The sequence below is a fragment of the Bemisia tabaci genome, chromosome 10 (genome assembly GCF_918797505.1).
Source record: "Bemisia tabaci chromosome 10, PGI_BMITA_v3".
Taxonomy (NCBI): Eukaryota; Metazoa; Arthropoda; class Insecta; order Hemiptera; family Aleyrodidae; genus Bemisia; species Bemisia tabaci.
This window is the reverse complement of record NC_092802.1, coordinates 15,225,040-15,240,332: the sequence shown is the minus strand read 5'-3', so window position 1 is coordinate 15,240,332 and position 15,293 is coordinate 15,225,040. Positions and strand designations below refer to the sequence as shown.

At 40.3% G+C, this 15,293-nt stretch overlaps 1 protein-coding gene across 3 annotated transcripts in view; it reads left to right on the top strand.

Annotated features, from left to right (window-relative positions):
• Positions 1-929: 929 nt before the first annotated feature.
• inaE (inactivation no afterpotential E) overlaps positions 930-15,293 on the top strand; it is a 245,907-nt gene continuing 231,543 nt past the window's right edge. Inside the window, exon 1 of one of the 3 annotated variants that reach the window (XM_019052479.2) lies at positions 930-2,694. The gene's annotated coding sequence lies outside the window, so the exon portion shown is untranslated. The remainder of the gene's footprint in view (positions 2,695-15,293) is intronic. The other 2 variants (XM_019052478.2, XM_072305188.1) reach the window with 2 other exon arrangements.

Here is a 15,293-nt window from a genome sequence, read left to right as displayed (position 1 = left end):
TTGTTACTCATTTCATCAAAATTGTTCTCGTCTTTTCCTGTATTGAAAGCATTCTTAGAGTAGCTGAAAATTATTCCCCTCCTCAGGAAGTCTTTATTACTCTAACATTCTTGTCAGTTAAAAAAAGATGGAAAGAGCTAATCAAGTAAAGGACGAATGGATGGTGAAATTAGACACTTAATATAAGCCCTTCTTCGTTTATATGTTCCACTCCAATGTTGACTCATTTTTGCTAAAGAAAACTATCTGCAATGAAATCGATGAGGAATTTTGATCATTTTGGTAAGGGGAAACCTAGTAAAGTCAGGGAATTAGTTGTCTCAAGTTTGCAGACACCCTGAATGATCTGATGAGAGATTTACTTAAGTTAACATACTCTATGAATGTTCCTTTATTGCGACATTAAAGTTGCCTTTTTTATTCCATACTAAAACCATCATCACTTCCATTTCATGCTCCTAAATCAAACAGTAAAACCAAAAATCGGCATTTTGCAATTTTAAATTATTTCATTACAACCAGATGAAATCATTAATCCTGTGAAATTTTTGGAGAGCATTTTTAAGGCAAGGTTTTTCTTGGATAATTGGAGCATTGGATAAAAATTCCGAAACCTTGCAATGGCAATGTGTTTGTTTTTTAGTCAAAATATTAGCATGAACCCCTAGGTAATTAATCAAATATCATGGCCATAAATAGATAGGTAATGCTGTGATCATTATTTCATAGGTGTCTTGTCTCCGTATTGAAGTCAATGGAAAGGCCTCTAACTGTAATCTAAGGTGAAAGCAAAAAAAAATCAGAACACACGTTTGGATTAATGATATAGCATATACTTCTTGTTAAATCGTATCTTTTGAAGAAAAACTATATAGTAACAGAATTTTTTTTTCTGAATTGGACTGCGTTGAGCAGAATGGAACCAAGGCTCATCAGCTATTGCCAATTTTAACTGGGCAATTTAATTTTTTCTGTAAAGATGGTTATGCAGATTTTTTTTTACAAATTTCAGTGAATTTCCTGCTCAGAAACGTTCTCTTGTAAAAAATTAAAGTGCCCAATTAAATTCGGCAATAGCTGATGTGGCTTGGTTCGTTTCTGATAAACTCGGTCCTAGTCACACTGGTTTTTCTACATTTAGTGCGGATTTTTCATGGAAAAAGTCTATTAAACAATGTTGACTGATGTTTCTTTATTAACAAAAAAAACCAGTAGATTTTGAAACGTCGTTATCGATCGTGCTATTTTTTTTTCGACTGATCATCGCCAAAGTAGACAAGTAACACAGCTAGGACACCCTGAATCAGGACCCACAATAGAGCATGATTCGCCTTCATTTTGATCGGTTAGGCAAAACAGGTCGTGCGCGTCGAAACAATTGTATTCTCAGAAATTGGCCGGCGCACTTTGTGAAGCACTCCAAGATGACCAGCAGAAACATCCCTGAAAAACTCTCAATCGAAAGAAAAAAAAAACCTTCAGAAGCGACAACGTGTGGAAAAGCTTTTACCGTTCTACGTGATTAGATCGCGCATTCACGCGCTCAGAAAAATATTAATAAAACGCCGTGTGTGGACAAGCGGGGAGGTGGCAATTAACGAACCCCTCTGAGGGATTGCGAGGGTGGCAGTGTGTTGAGGATTCCCGTTAAACTTGAATTGCTCACATTCATAAAGGGAGTGGAAGCAATTTTGCTGAAGCGAGGGTGAAGCGACACATACCCAGCTGCGCCGCGTAGATAGATGCGTTAAAATCACATGGAAAATCGACTAATAATTCGCCTTCGCAGGACAAAATATGAAGAAAGAAAAAAGATAATTTCCAAGCTGAATAAAATTGTATTGTATCAACGACAGTGGGTCGTGATGGTGTCGTCCTAAAAGCGAGGAACGCATCAAAGTGGAAAGCGCCCCTACGTTGAGCTTTCGTCGTGGGGCGGCGCGCGCAGGAAGCTTATCGCTCGGTGTTTTGTCGCGGTTTTCTGCTCGGAGTAATCGTTTTTTGTGTTAGTGTGCGATCCGCCGTTGGTCTGCGTGCACGCCACCGCAGCGCGTTCGTGTGATACCACGCGCGTTTTGTGCTTCCCGCGGTCAATAATCTCCTAGAGCTTTTGTATACGTTCCGCGTTATCTCTGCCGAAAGTTCGGCGTGGCGCTAAGCTTTGTTTGTGACTCATGTTCGCACGGCAAGTTCCTTATTACATCTAGTAGGTTTTGAACTCCAGTTTCGGTGACGCCATCCTTAAAAACAACCCTCAGACACCCCTTTATCACGGTCTCAGAAGGAACTGCAGAAGCGTTTATCTCGCATAAAACTTTTCGCGACGGTCTTTTAACTTGAACGATTGGTATTGTGTCGGTATCACTCAACACTCGTTTTGAATATTGGAGGAAATCGGTTTGCCGTCTCGATACAATCGCATCCTCGTGATAAGCTGATAGCAGTTTCCTAGTGGTGTTTACCTAGTCTAGGTCTGATTCTACTTTTGCATCTGACGGTGTATTTTATTAGTTTTTTGTGTTCTTTCTATGTCATTTGTTTGAATATTATCTCTGAATGTAGTGTTGTGCTCCAATCATACATAAAGTTTTCAAATTTGTGGATTTTCTCCGAAGTGATAAGTTTGTTTACATCTTACATCACATTGCTGGAACGTTGCTTGACCATATTGGACTTGCTCCTTTGATGATTAAGGTATGTTATCTGCACATTTTATGTCATATTATTGTAAGTTAGTCAATGAAATATTGGTTCTTCTTGATACTGTAGTTATTGGGACCATATCTTTGCTGGAACCAATCCTGTATCAAAACGGCAATCTGTGCAACCGCACTGGACCGTAAGTTTTTAGCAAGAACATCCGCAGAATATGACAGTATGAATCTGTCTCAAGTATGAACCCTTCCTACTTGGAGAATATTCTAAGGCTCGAATCTATATCTTCTGGAATTCATACACTTCATGAAGATTTCATCGCCCTGTCCTCAGTCTGAGAAACGGACTTACCTAGGTAGCTACCTACTTAAACTTGCCAGGCGGCCAAAGATGAGGTTACTTTTAGTTTTTGCCTGTATTCAAGCCGTCCAGACTGAGTTTCCAAGTAGCTTAGGCAAAGAACACTGCATGACGGTCTAAATGTAACGAAAACTTGCAGGATTTTTTTTCAAAATTTGAAGGATCAAATATGCATGCTCTCCTTGATTTTGCTTCTCTCTTCTTTCCTTTGCATTAACAATGAAGACAGAAGAGGAAGTAGGAAGAGGATTCCACGTACACAATTCTAATTATGATCACCAAGTGAATGGAAACACTGTGTCACCATTTTTCAACAATATTAAGAGTCAAATGCGCTGGACCGTTTTTTCCTGTGTTGCTTCAACAAAATTAGCAAATTCTGATTCACTCTGTCTTTACATCATACCAATAAGTACATTGCAATAATATGTAAATGCAAGATTACTCTTTAAAGAGACAGTCCCGATTGTCGCCTACTGGAGCCTCAAGAAGTAGCTTAGGTATATGATGAATAATTGAGACATCAATCAGTAGAGTCACCAGGTCAGTGTTATACATTTTTTGCCCCTCCCAAAGATTGTTGATAAGTAGTGTCACTAAACTATTGCATCAAGATAAAAACATTCTTGAAATTGAGCCCAAATGGAATTTGAAGTATCGTTGCTAAGGTGCGAACACCCCTTGAAACTAATTCAGTTTTTTAAAAAAAAACCTCCCTAATTTACTCAACTAAGTAATTCTAACCAGTCTTGAAAAATCAACAGTGATACTTTTTACTGTACGGTCTGCCACATTTTTATTAATTATTTATCCAATCTATATCAGTTATCTGTCACGATTGCACGCCATCTATTTTGGTGGTAAGTAAGTGACATCAGCTACAATCACTGGTTTCTTTCACTGGTTATAGCTTCTTGCCCGGCTGAAATTACTGGCGTTTATGAGTGTAGGAAAAACGCTAGTGCATCGTTAAATACGGAAATCAAACGCGCAACTATTCGAACTCGGGAGTAGGTATGTGGTATCACGCGAAAATGAAGGAAAATCTTTGGTGTTTGCCTGTGTAAAATTACTGACGTGATATTATAAATGTAAGCACTATGCTCGCATCGCATCGTTAAATGCGGATATCAAGCGCGCAACTATTCGAACCCCGGAGTAGGTATGCGGTATCACGTGAAAATGAAGGAAAATCTTTGTTTTTCGCCTGTCTCAATTTACTGGCGTTGAATGTAGGTTTGTACTATGATCGCATCGTTAAATACGGGAATCAAGCGCGCAACTATTCGAACTCTGGAGTAGGTTTGTGGTATCAAGTGAAAATGAAGGCAAATCTTGGTCTTTCGCCTGTCTCAAATTACTGGCGGTTGTGAATGCCGCTATATTCATGTGAAAAATGGGCTAAAGCCTCGCTAGTAGCAACCAGTGTTGAAAACACTTTTGAAAAATTCTTGAATTTTAGAAATACAGCTGTTGGAGAAAAAATGTTAGTTTTGGGAAGCGCTCGGTTTTAATGTACAATTCACGAGAGGTATTTAATTTAAAAAAGAGCAGAACAACTTTAAATATTTCATCCTCAGTTTTCTAACACTAGCAATAGGTAGGTATTTGAAAGGAATTCCAAAAAATTCTTGAAAAGTACCAAATTATTTTTTTAAAATACTTCAAATTAAAAAAATAGACCCGAAGGGTCTCCTAAAGCGAATATTTTATTAGTTTTTCCAGAGGTTTTAGTTTTTGTGGGTCGCTTTTTAAAGGTCATTGCCAACTGGTCTGTTTAAAATGATATGTTCATAACTCTCTAGGCATTCTACTTAAAACGAAAACCTACCAAAGTTAAGCGAAACTTGAATGGTACACTCAATTTTCAAGACGTGGGCGGGGGAAGGGGGCGGACTAATACTATCGGGAACATCCCCCCCTTCCTCTGCAGTAACCTGCACTGACGCTCCGTGGAAAAACGCCGTATGAACCTTCAGACGTTGCCAAGTCGCCTTAGACAAATCACGAATTTTCCCGAAAGTTCGTCAGTATTTTTCTTCCAATTTTAAAAGAATTTTGTTCGTAAATTGATCTAAAGTTTGCCAGAAATTCAAGGGAAAATATTCGAAACGTTTTCCAAAAATAAATACTTTCTGAGAGGCAATTTGGCAACATTTGGATGCTCATACGGCGCACAGTGGATCGAGTCAATACGAGAGGTCGGACAAAATTTGAAAACTTTATACGCCCATAATTCCGTTTATACAAGACTTTGAGGTTCTGAAAGTAGTGCCATTGGTTTCCTTGTGAAAATTCTCTCTGTAGGTATGCATCCCTTGAAATTAAAAATGCGACAAAATGAACATGAATCTTTGCAGTTTTGTAAAAAATTTTATGTTCGACCTCTCTTATTGACTCAATCCACTGTGCGGCGTTTTTCCTCAGTGCACGATTCCAAATGCGCCACTGCAAAGGGCAAACGGAACAAACTAATCGCAAGGGTCTAATGGGCACGTAAGGGTTTGCTTAAAGAGTGTTAACAAACGAGAAGAAACACGATGGAGCCGAGGAGAGTGACCGAACCACTTGTCACGCTCTATTCGTCGCGCCTCGGGCGTGCCTCCATTCCCGCGTGAGCCCCAGAAAGCATTAATTTATACGTAAAACAGGGCTCACGTGGAAGTATAGTTACGCCCTTACGTCGGAGGAGTGGCGTAATGAGTCAAGAACTCCTCGTCGAGTCAAAGAGGAAAGCTAATGAGACCCCAAGTTCAAATGTTCCCTGCTTAGCATACAAAAGGCTCTTCACAGCCGTCGGGGGAAAAGAGGCCCGACTTATTGGCCGGGGAAGGGGGGGGGGGGGGGGCTAGAGGAAATCGATACGGAAGTCCGTCTGGATATCATCATCGGATAGCAGGCCTCACCGGAACGAACCTCCCGCCGCTGGTAAATTTTATTTCGAATCGTATATCGAGGTCGAAAAGTTGGTTTTATTAGTTTTTGTTCTTCGAGAGCGAAGTTTCTGATCGGGGGTCCGTCCAGGGTCGCATGATTTGGCCCAGGAAAAGTTAATACATTTTGAAGTTCACTGGAAAAAAAAAAAAAAAAAAAAAAAAAAAAAAAAAAAAACTCATTGGATTTAGAGTCCAGACTCTTAAAAACATCGACAAGAAAAAATACTCTTGATTCAATCAGATTTAAGCGTAAGTCAAGAACCAAGCCTCTTAATTTGAGCGGATTTCCTCTTGATTTAAGCTTAAATCGGATTGAATCAAGAGTCCATTTTCTTGTCAATGTTTTCAAGAGTCTGGACTCTAGATCTAATGTGTTTTTTTTTTCCAGTGTTCCCAAGTAGCGCAGCGCATAATGAAAATATTAAAATAAAATCGTGATTTATTGCAATTAAATTGAATTTTTTTTACCGTGAAATCGCAATAATACATCGTTTCCCTTGCGAAAGAACGTGGTTCCATTTCGAGGTTGCAGTATTGACTCAAAATTTTCAATTTTTTACGAGAAGAAACCTGCATAATTTTTGTCGAAAATTTGTCTTCTTTTTGAGATCGAGGAAAAATTAGTGAAATTTCAGTCAGAAATTATCAATATTCTTCCGGTAAAAATACAACTTGCGTGGGGAAATTTGGCAGCACTGCAATATAGTTACTTTCTTTAGTGAGAGAAATGACAATTTTTACAGCATTTGGTCAAGTAATGCTGATTTTTAATAATGAAGGAAGTGAGTTCCATGTGTCAGAAAGATAGGTAATATGCAGTGCAATGCAATATTGCAACTTATCTCAATTTTATCGCAACACATTTTAATAAGCCGCTTGGTAAGTTAGTTGGTCAATATATTCATTTACAGGTGCCTTAACACTCCTTTAATCAGTAGATGGGCGACTTACACTATACTTAGATGCAGTAGTAATGCTTTTACCATGTAACGGAGAATTTGCATGCAAAGTTTTGCCTCGTCTGAAAGTGCTTAAGGAGATGGTTTCACAGTATTTTTCTTAAACATTTAAATTTATGATATGGGAAATTGTATAAAAATAGATTTAAAAGTGGAAAAATGCACCGCCTAGTAACTTTATCTGACGGCATTTCCAATTTAATCACACGTATTCTAGCAGATTAGCTCATTTTGTCATATCTTCTCCAATAATTTTTCAATTCATGAACCAAGGGTATCCTCGTGTTCAGTTTACTCAGTAATTTCCACTTAAACACGAAATTAATCCAATTTCAGATACCTGCAAATTCTCTATTGCAATTTATTGCAGTTTGTGCTACGTGGGTTGCTGGGAAAATCTGGAAAATTTATTTGGTCTATCAGGTGAGGACTTCTTCAGTAAAATCGTGTACGAGGCTTGCATTGCTGCTAAGATACTGCAATTTCGCACAGCATTTGCAGCAAGTTAAATTCATTCATAGTCGACATATACTTCCATACGATAGTGAAGAAAAACTAGGAGCAGATTCAGGTAAAAACTCATGGCAGAACTTTCGGGTAAGTTACTTGTAGTTAACGAAAAAAACCTTCGAATCTAGCAGAAACCTGATCGATTCGAGTGATTTTACTCTCGATTCAAGAGGAAATCTTCTAAACGGCGAATTCAATTCTTTTTCCGCCAGTGTGTGCTCGCTTTTCTCGTATCTTGCACTCGTAACCGCCGAACTAACGAGCAAACTCTTTCGGCCAAAATGCTGATCCCTTTTCGTTTAATGCCGTCAAAACATGATCCTTTTCCGCACCCTCCGAAACGGCGAAACTCGACGCCAAGCCGCACAGTGGATCGAGTTAAAGGGAGAGTTCGGACAAAATTTGGAAACTTTAAAAGCTCATAACTCCGTTTTAACCAGGTTTTAGAGTTGGTTCTATTGGTTTCCTCGTAAAATTAGTAGCCCTTGAAATTTAAAATGTGACGAAATGAACATAAAAATGGACCACTAGACAAGGTACGAATTGAAGCATTCTGATACATGTTTCTTATCCAGAATTTCACGTAAAATATGATTCGCGCAACGAAAATAACTGAAACCAACTCTTAACGGAGATATTAACATTTTTATTTCACATTGGTTACCAGGAATTTGCACTGCCCGCTCACAAGAAACTCAAAGCTCTACGTGAGTCAAATAGCGCACTACAACGGTTTCAGAAAGCCTCTCAATCGAGGAATGTTCATTTCCCACCATGTGTTGTTCAAACTATTAGCAATTTGCTATAGCTGAGCCAAAGCGTCAAAATTGAGGTTGCCAGATTTTTATATCGCAAGAGACTGTCATGATAACGTTTAGCGCGCAATGTGAATCACGCAGAGCATTGAGTTTTTATGAGCGGGCGGTTTGCATTCAGGCATCAAGAATCGTTAAATATCTTTGTAAGGAGCTAATCTCGGTAATTTTCGTTGTGCGTATCGTGTTCTACGTGAAATTTTGGTGAAGAAACATGTATAAGAATGCTTAAATTCGTACCTTGTCTAGTGCTCCATTTGCAATTTTGGTCGAAAATTTCATGTTTGACCTCTCAACTTGACTCGATCCGTTGTGCGGCACCAGCCACCCACCTGGCGCTAAGGTCCCCGGGGTAAAAATTCAACCTCATTAGCCGTTGCGTGACTTAAGACATCCCGAGGGCCCGAGTGATACTAATCTCTCGCGTTCGATCCAGCGGCTTTCGATTTTTACACCTGATCGGGTAGGAACTCAATCGATATATCGATCAAGTTCGACTGTTCGCCGCAAAAACCGAGGGAGAAGTTCCTCAGATCACGCACTTCGTCGCTTCTCTGAAATAAGGGCGTATCTCAATTTCCACGTGAGCCCTGTTTCCCATAGGATTCTATGCCTTCCGGGGCTCATGCGTAAATAGAGATACGCCCTTACGCCAGAGGAGCGACGACTTGTGGAGGGGAGGGAGGAGTCACATGAGACTCTAAAAAGCGATTGGAGACGAAAACTAGGATCTTTGAGGGGTGTCTTCACGTAAAGACTTTCCAAGGTTTCCTTGTTGCAAATTTTTGCCAAGACTTGCGAAACCATTCCAGGGTTAGGTACAAGTTATTGAAAAGTCGGGGAAAACCCTGAAATATTTTCTTTCAGCCAAATCATTGCATTGTCTCCTGTTTCTAAAAACGTAGCGCTAAACATTTTTCGTGAAAATAGTTTTTATGAAAAATCTACTTGAAGGGAAACCCGCTGAAAAGTCAGGAGATTTTATGTTCAAAAATCCGGAAAAGTCAGAGAATGTTGAAATCCAATTCAATCGATCATCCTTAACCAGGGCCCGATTTACCTACTTGCCGCCCCCTTCTCATTCGTTTTGAAACATCAATGAAAACCATCAAATGAACGTGCCAGCGGGGAAGGGGTGCATAAGATGCGTTTGCTGGTGTTGAACACATTTTTTGGGAAAGCCCTGTCAACACTACTAGCAAAAGTTCACGGAACTTTGCGCGAAAATTAAGTTTCGCAAACCTATCTCTGTGTGGACAAGGCCTTCCATTCATAAGAAATGAACGGAAAAAGTATGAAAGAACAAACATAAATGTGGATTAATGATTTTAACTTCCGCCGCCGCGCCTCGCAGACCGCACTGTGTTTGACGCAATGCGTGAAGTATTCACGCAGTCTTGCAGGCGCTATACATCTCACGTTGATCGCACTGTCTTTGCCGCAATGCGTGAGGTATTCATGCATTCTTGTAGGCGCTATCCGTTTCACGCTGTCCCCAATGACCGCACTATGTTTGATGCAATGCGTGAAGTATTCGTGCAGTCTTGTAGGCGTTAATTTGTGTTACATACCGATCGCGCCGCGCCGAGGGCTTCTCCTTTTCATCTCAAATCCTCGTCATCATTTCTTTCTAGGTATGTCGCGCCGTTCCAGGCCAAATTGCATGTTTGGTTTCTCTCTTAACTCGACTAATTAAAGGTGCTGCCTCTTGTATCACTGAAATACGACAAAAGTAGAAATTACTATAAGTACTCTCAGAAAATCAAAGATTTTGTCGCCTTTTCTCGTTTGTAATTTTTTTTTCTAAATCCGAATTTTTTTTATACCTACATTTAAAAAAATTGCAAAATTTGCCGCCCCCTATAGATTTGCCGCCATGGGCCGCGGCCCATGTGGCCACCCCCTTAATCGGGCCCTGTCCTTAACATCCCGCATTCATAGTTTCTTAGCGGTTTTACATCGTGTGGTTTTATGAACTTCTCTGATCAGAATGAAAACAGTGTTACGTTGCTGGTGGGCGTTAAAAAAAGTTCGAATCGTGTTGGATCAACTCACATGTTTTAGGTAGCGCTGATTTTAAAACTCGCGATCGTCTTGCCGTGACTCCAATCAATTTCTCGCAAAGTGGGCCCAAAGTGTGTTTTGCTGAAAATTCCATCGTCTATAGCGCAAGTGCGCTAAATTATGCGAAACCACTATGCCTGATGAAGTGAGATTTGAATGTACTTTCAACGTCGATATTGAACGTACACTGGAAAAAGAAACACATTGGATCTAGAGTCCCGACTCTTAAAAACATCGACAAGAAAAAGTACTCGTGATTCAAGCAGAATCTAGCTTAAATCAAGAACTAAGCCTCCTAATTTAAGCGGATTTCGTTTTGATTCAAGCAAAAATCCGATTGAATCAAGAGTATTTTTTCTTGTCAATGTTTTCAAGAGTTTGGACTCTAGATCCAATGTGTTTTTTTTCCAGTGTAATAAAGTCATTCGTGTAATAATTTCACAGTTCTGACTCCGAGTTTGTTTTTGTTTTTGTATAGTTTAAAAAGTAAGGAAATGTAAGTACCGTATCTTGTGAGAAAGTCTCAAATGATTGAAACAAAAATATTCGCGGTTTTTTAAAACAGAGTTACTCACAAATGAACTGAACTTTACAGTAAGGAATTACAATTTTCGGCTCATAAGATAAATAAAATTTGTATCTTTTGATTCCCCGTGCAGGTAGGTAGGTGCTTTCATGAATGAGCTTAAAATAGTGCTAAGCACCTCATTTCAAAATGAACTTAGACCGAATTTGTACATATTCCTCTCTAGATAGGAAAAAAAATCGTTAAATTTTCAACCATTTTAACTCTTGTGAAAGAAAAGCAGAATTTGCATTTCTGAAGTTGGCAATTTTGAGCTCATCTTGAGAATAATTCGTGAGAATAGCTGAGAGGGCTTATTGTTAGTCAAGATTTTTTGAAAATCACCTATCAAATTCAAACCTTTTATTGAGATCCTAAGTCCTCTTACACTGGAAAAAAAACACATTGGATCCAGAGTCCAAACTCTTGAAAACATTCTTGGTTCAATCAGATTTAAGCTTAAATCAAAAGGAAATCCGCTCAAATTAAGAGGCTTGGTTCTTGATTTAAGCTTAAATCTGATTGAATCAAGAGTATTTTTTCTTGTCGATGTTTTTAAGAGTCTGGACTCTATAGATCCAATGTGTTTTTTTTTTCCAGTGTACCTGAGCAATTTGATAATGAAGGTTTATTTTCACCGTGTAAATTAGACGCATTTCACGACAAATTCGGCAACGCTGATGAGAAATTATTCCTCGGATGAGTCACTTTTAGGGAGGGGTAAATGAGACTGTCAGCCGTATAAGCCGCAGATAAAATATACCGGAGACCCCGCATTATCGGCTTCCCATCGGGTGTAAGTTACTTTCGGGGATAAACACTAATCTTCGCCTAATGATGACTGATGAGTGCCGTGTCGAGCGATTTGTTTAGCAAACAAGATCCAGTTCGACAAACTCCTCGGGCTTCGTCGATGCGATTTTCGTCTGTCAGCATTATCAGGCAAAGATGAGAGCTAACCGCTTCCCGTACATTAGCGGATCTAGCAAATTGGCAACATTGTTTATTTGAACCCATGGAATTATGTCGATTCTTGTAGGGGTCAGATGCTCCGATAAGAATCGATTATTTAACATAGGTTTAAATGAAGGAAATGCTGTGTTGCCAAAGTGCTGCATCCGCCTCTGTTCCCGTAAGGAAACGACTCCCTAGGAGAAACTCGTCGGCTATCGATATTTTTACATTTGAAACTATAGCAAAAAATCGATTATCGGAGTGATCTTTGCGAAGACGCTGATGGTCGATCGTTTTACATAGGTTAAGGAGGCACATTAATTGAAATTCGAAACACCACTGGATGACCCCTAAAATTAGTGCATTTTGGGGGGCTTCGTCATGGAAAACATCATTTTGTCCTCCCAATCCTCCTGCAGTCAGGACCAGGGGCCGATTAATCGACCCTAAGAATTCTGAATTTGTGGGTACCGTCGTCTCCGGAGGCTCTTTCGTGGGCTACAGCGGGACCCCACACTGGTTAAATTTACGAGTTTAGGGTCCCCCTTATGATCCATCAGTCAACAGTAGAATGCTGAAGTCCCGAAAGTTGAAGCTTCCACCATTGCCAAGATACACTGGGGGGAAAAAAAACACATTGGATCTAGAGACCAGACTCTTCAAAAACATCGACAAGAAAAAGTACTCTTGATTCAATCAGAATCTGGCTTAAATCAAGAACCAAGCCTCTTAATTTAAGCGGATTTCCTTTTTGATTCAAGCAAAAATCCGATTAAATCAAGAGTATTTTTTCTTGTCAATGTTTTCAAGAGCCTGGACTCTAGATCCAATGTGTTTTTTTCCAGTACAAACAGGTACTCAAGCTTAAAGTAACTCCAAAGCAAGAACGGAAATTTCGAAACGTCGCGACAGAGTCGGGCGTTTCGGCAGTTCCGCCGCCGCCGCCCCGCGCCGAAAGACAACTCACTCGCGGCCGTGACTGACCTACCGGAGAAATGAGGTAACGGATGTATGACAGTGCGGCACGGTATGGCGTGCAGCGGCGGCGAAAGGTGAGCACCGACAACACACCGCTGAGCGACGATTACGACAGCTGACAGCTATAATTGAGCCACGTGTTGATACTAGTGCACCGATAAACATGCGATGCTCCGTACCCCCCGGCCCCGGGGGGGGGGGGGGGGCACCGATGCGTCGGCATTGACCGATTTCCCGGCCACCATCGCGGAAAAGTGCCCGACGGCGAAAGGCGAAGCGAGGCCCGTCCCGCCGGACAACGCTACCGTACTAAGGAAGAACGCCGTACACTGGAAAAAAAAAAAAAAACACATTGGATCTAGAGTCCAGACTCTTGAAAACATTGACAAGAAAAAATACTCTTGATTCAATCAGATTTAAGCTTGAATCAAGAGGAAATCCGCTCAAATTAAGAGGCTTAGTTCTTGATTTGAGCAAAAATCCGATTGAATCAAGAGTATTTTTTCTTGTCGATGTTTTTAAAAGTCTGGACTCTAGATCCAATGTGTTTTTTTTCCAGTGTATACTGCCATGTAACGCAAAAACGCCGTAAACGCCATTTTACCCTTTTGGGAAAAAGTATTTCATAGCAGAAAAACTTGTGCGCCTTGGGTCAATGTTTTAACAGAATTCTTCCGCAAATACTATCAAAAACTTAACCTGAATATTTGAGGTGCATGGGTAAAACAGTTTTTAATTGATAAAGTCTCAAGTTCCAAAAAACGAGGGAAAAGCTTGATGGATTTACGGCGTTCTTGCTTAGCACGGCAGTATGTGCATTCGACAGCTGCCAAATTTCCTTCGATGATGTGTTCATTTTCGAGGAGAGTCACGAATAGTTTCCCTTGAAATTTCCAGCTAATTTAGATCTAATAGCGAATAAAATCCTCCGAAAAGTTGGAGGAGAAATGTTTACGGGTTTCCCTGAAGATTCGAATTGTAACGGAGGCAATTTGGCAACGTCCAATGGCTCAATGGCTCATACGGCGCTCTTCCTCAGCACGGACAGCGCTCGAGTCCGCGCGCCGCGGTTCGTTGGGAATATCACGTGATGAAATTGACGTCTTGCAAATTTATTTTTCGAGGGTGGCGTCCCGAATCCAGGACTCCGCATGCTTCTCGAGAAACCTGAATAAGTCACGAAATGAACGATTTACTTGAAAACTTGGGAAAATCGGCGAATTTCTTTAGGCCTTGTCCACACGAGGGTGGTTCGCGGGAAGCAGTTCGGCGAACTTGTTCGCGGAACAAGTTTTAAAAACTTACGCCTCTAAAACTTATTCCTTCAAACCCCGGAACTTCCTCCGAACTCTCGTGTCGTGAATTCGTTCGTTTTTGTCGTTTTCGTCCTTTATGTCGTGACATTTTGTTTCTATTATACTCTCGCGGCCCAAGTAAACTATTGTTTTGCAATGATTGCACAGTTTTGTTGACATTGTAATTTTACAACTAAGTAACTGACGTTGCCAACGAGGGCCTTAAAACAACAACTCTTTTCTAGTTCAGTTAACCAGATTTTGAAATCTGCATTATCAATACTTGAAGGTTGACTTGTCTATAAGGAATAACCCAGAAAATATTTCCTCAAGATGAACCGCGAGCTTGCGGAATGTATGATCGAACGAAGCATCGATTTCAAGCGGTAGCTATGCAACACTGCAACAGTGCTCCCATCGCATGTCTGTCAAAAGTTCCGGGATCCGGAACTTTTTTGTTCCAATATCTCCCACTTTGTGACCGTCAAAAGTTTCGGGATTCTTTTTAGAGTTTTCAAATGTTCCGGAAAATGCAAAAGATCCGGCACATTTTGGGAATTTTTGAAGTTCCGGGAAAAATTGAGGAAATTTTCGTAAGTTCCGGGAAAAATTCAAAATAATCTCAAAAGTTCCGGAATTCGGAACTAGTTCCGGAAAATGGAGCATTGGTATGCAGTTTCCATACAGTCAAGTGTTTCGACCCAGTTATTACCTTCTTTCTCATTTTACCTAAAAAACATGAACGTGCTCGCAGCTTGTAAGTACAGGGGCGTGGCGTGAATTGCGATATATCGATTGTTATGCCATTTAAACCTCTTATAAAAAATCGATTATTAAGGTGTTCGCTGCAAATACCCTGTTTATCGATCCTTTTCCATAGTTTTAAAGGACATAAAAATCGATAAATCGCAAAGCACGCCACGCCGCTGTTGTAAGATTAACTTGGGACACGCCGCAGAATAGATGGGCAGTTCCCCCCAATTTGATTTCATCCTCCATCATGCATTTGCGAGAGGAAAACTTTCTAGTGCGGTGATCAATTTCTCTCGGCCGTGAAGCAATCAGTGGCGTGGCTTGCTTTGCGATATATCGATTGATCTGCCATTTAAACACGTGGGAAAGGATCGATAAATAGGGTGTTCGAAACGCACACCTTACCAATCGATTCTCTACCACAGCTTTAAATTGGGAAGTATCGATAT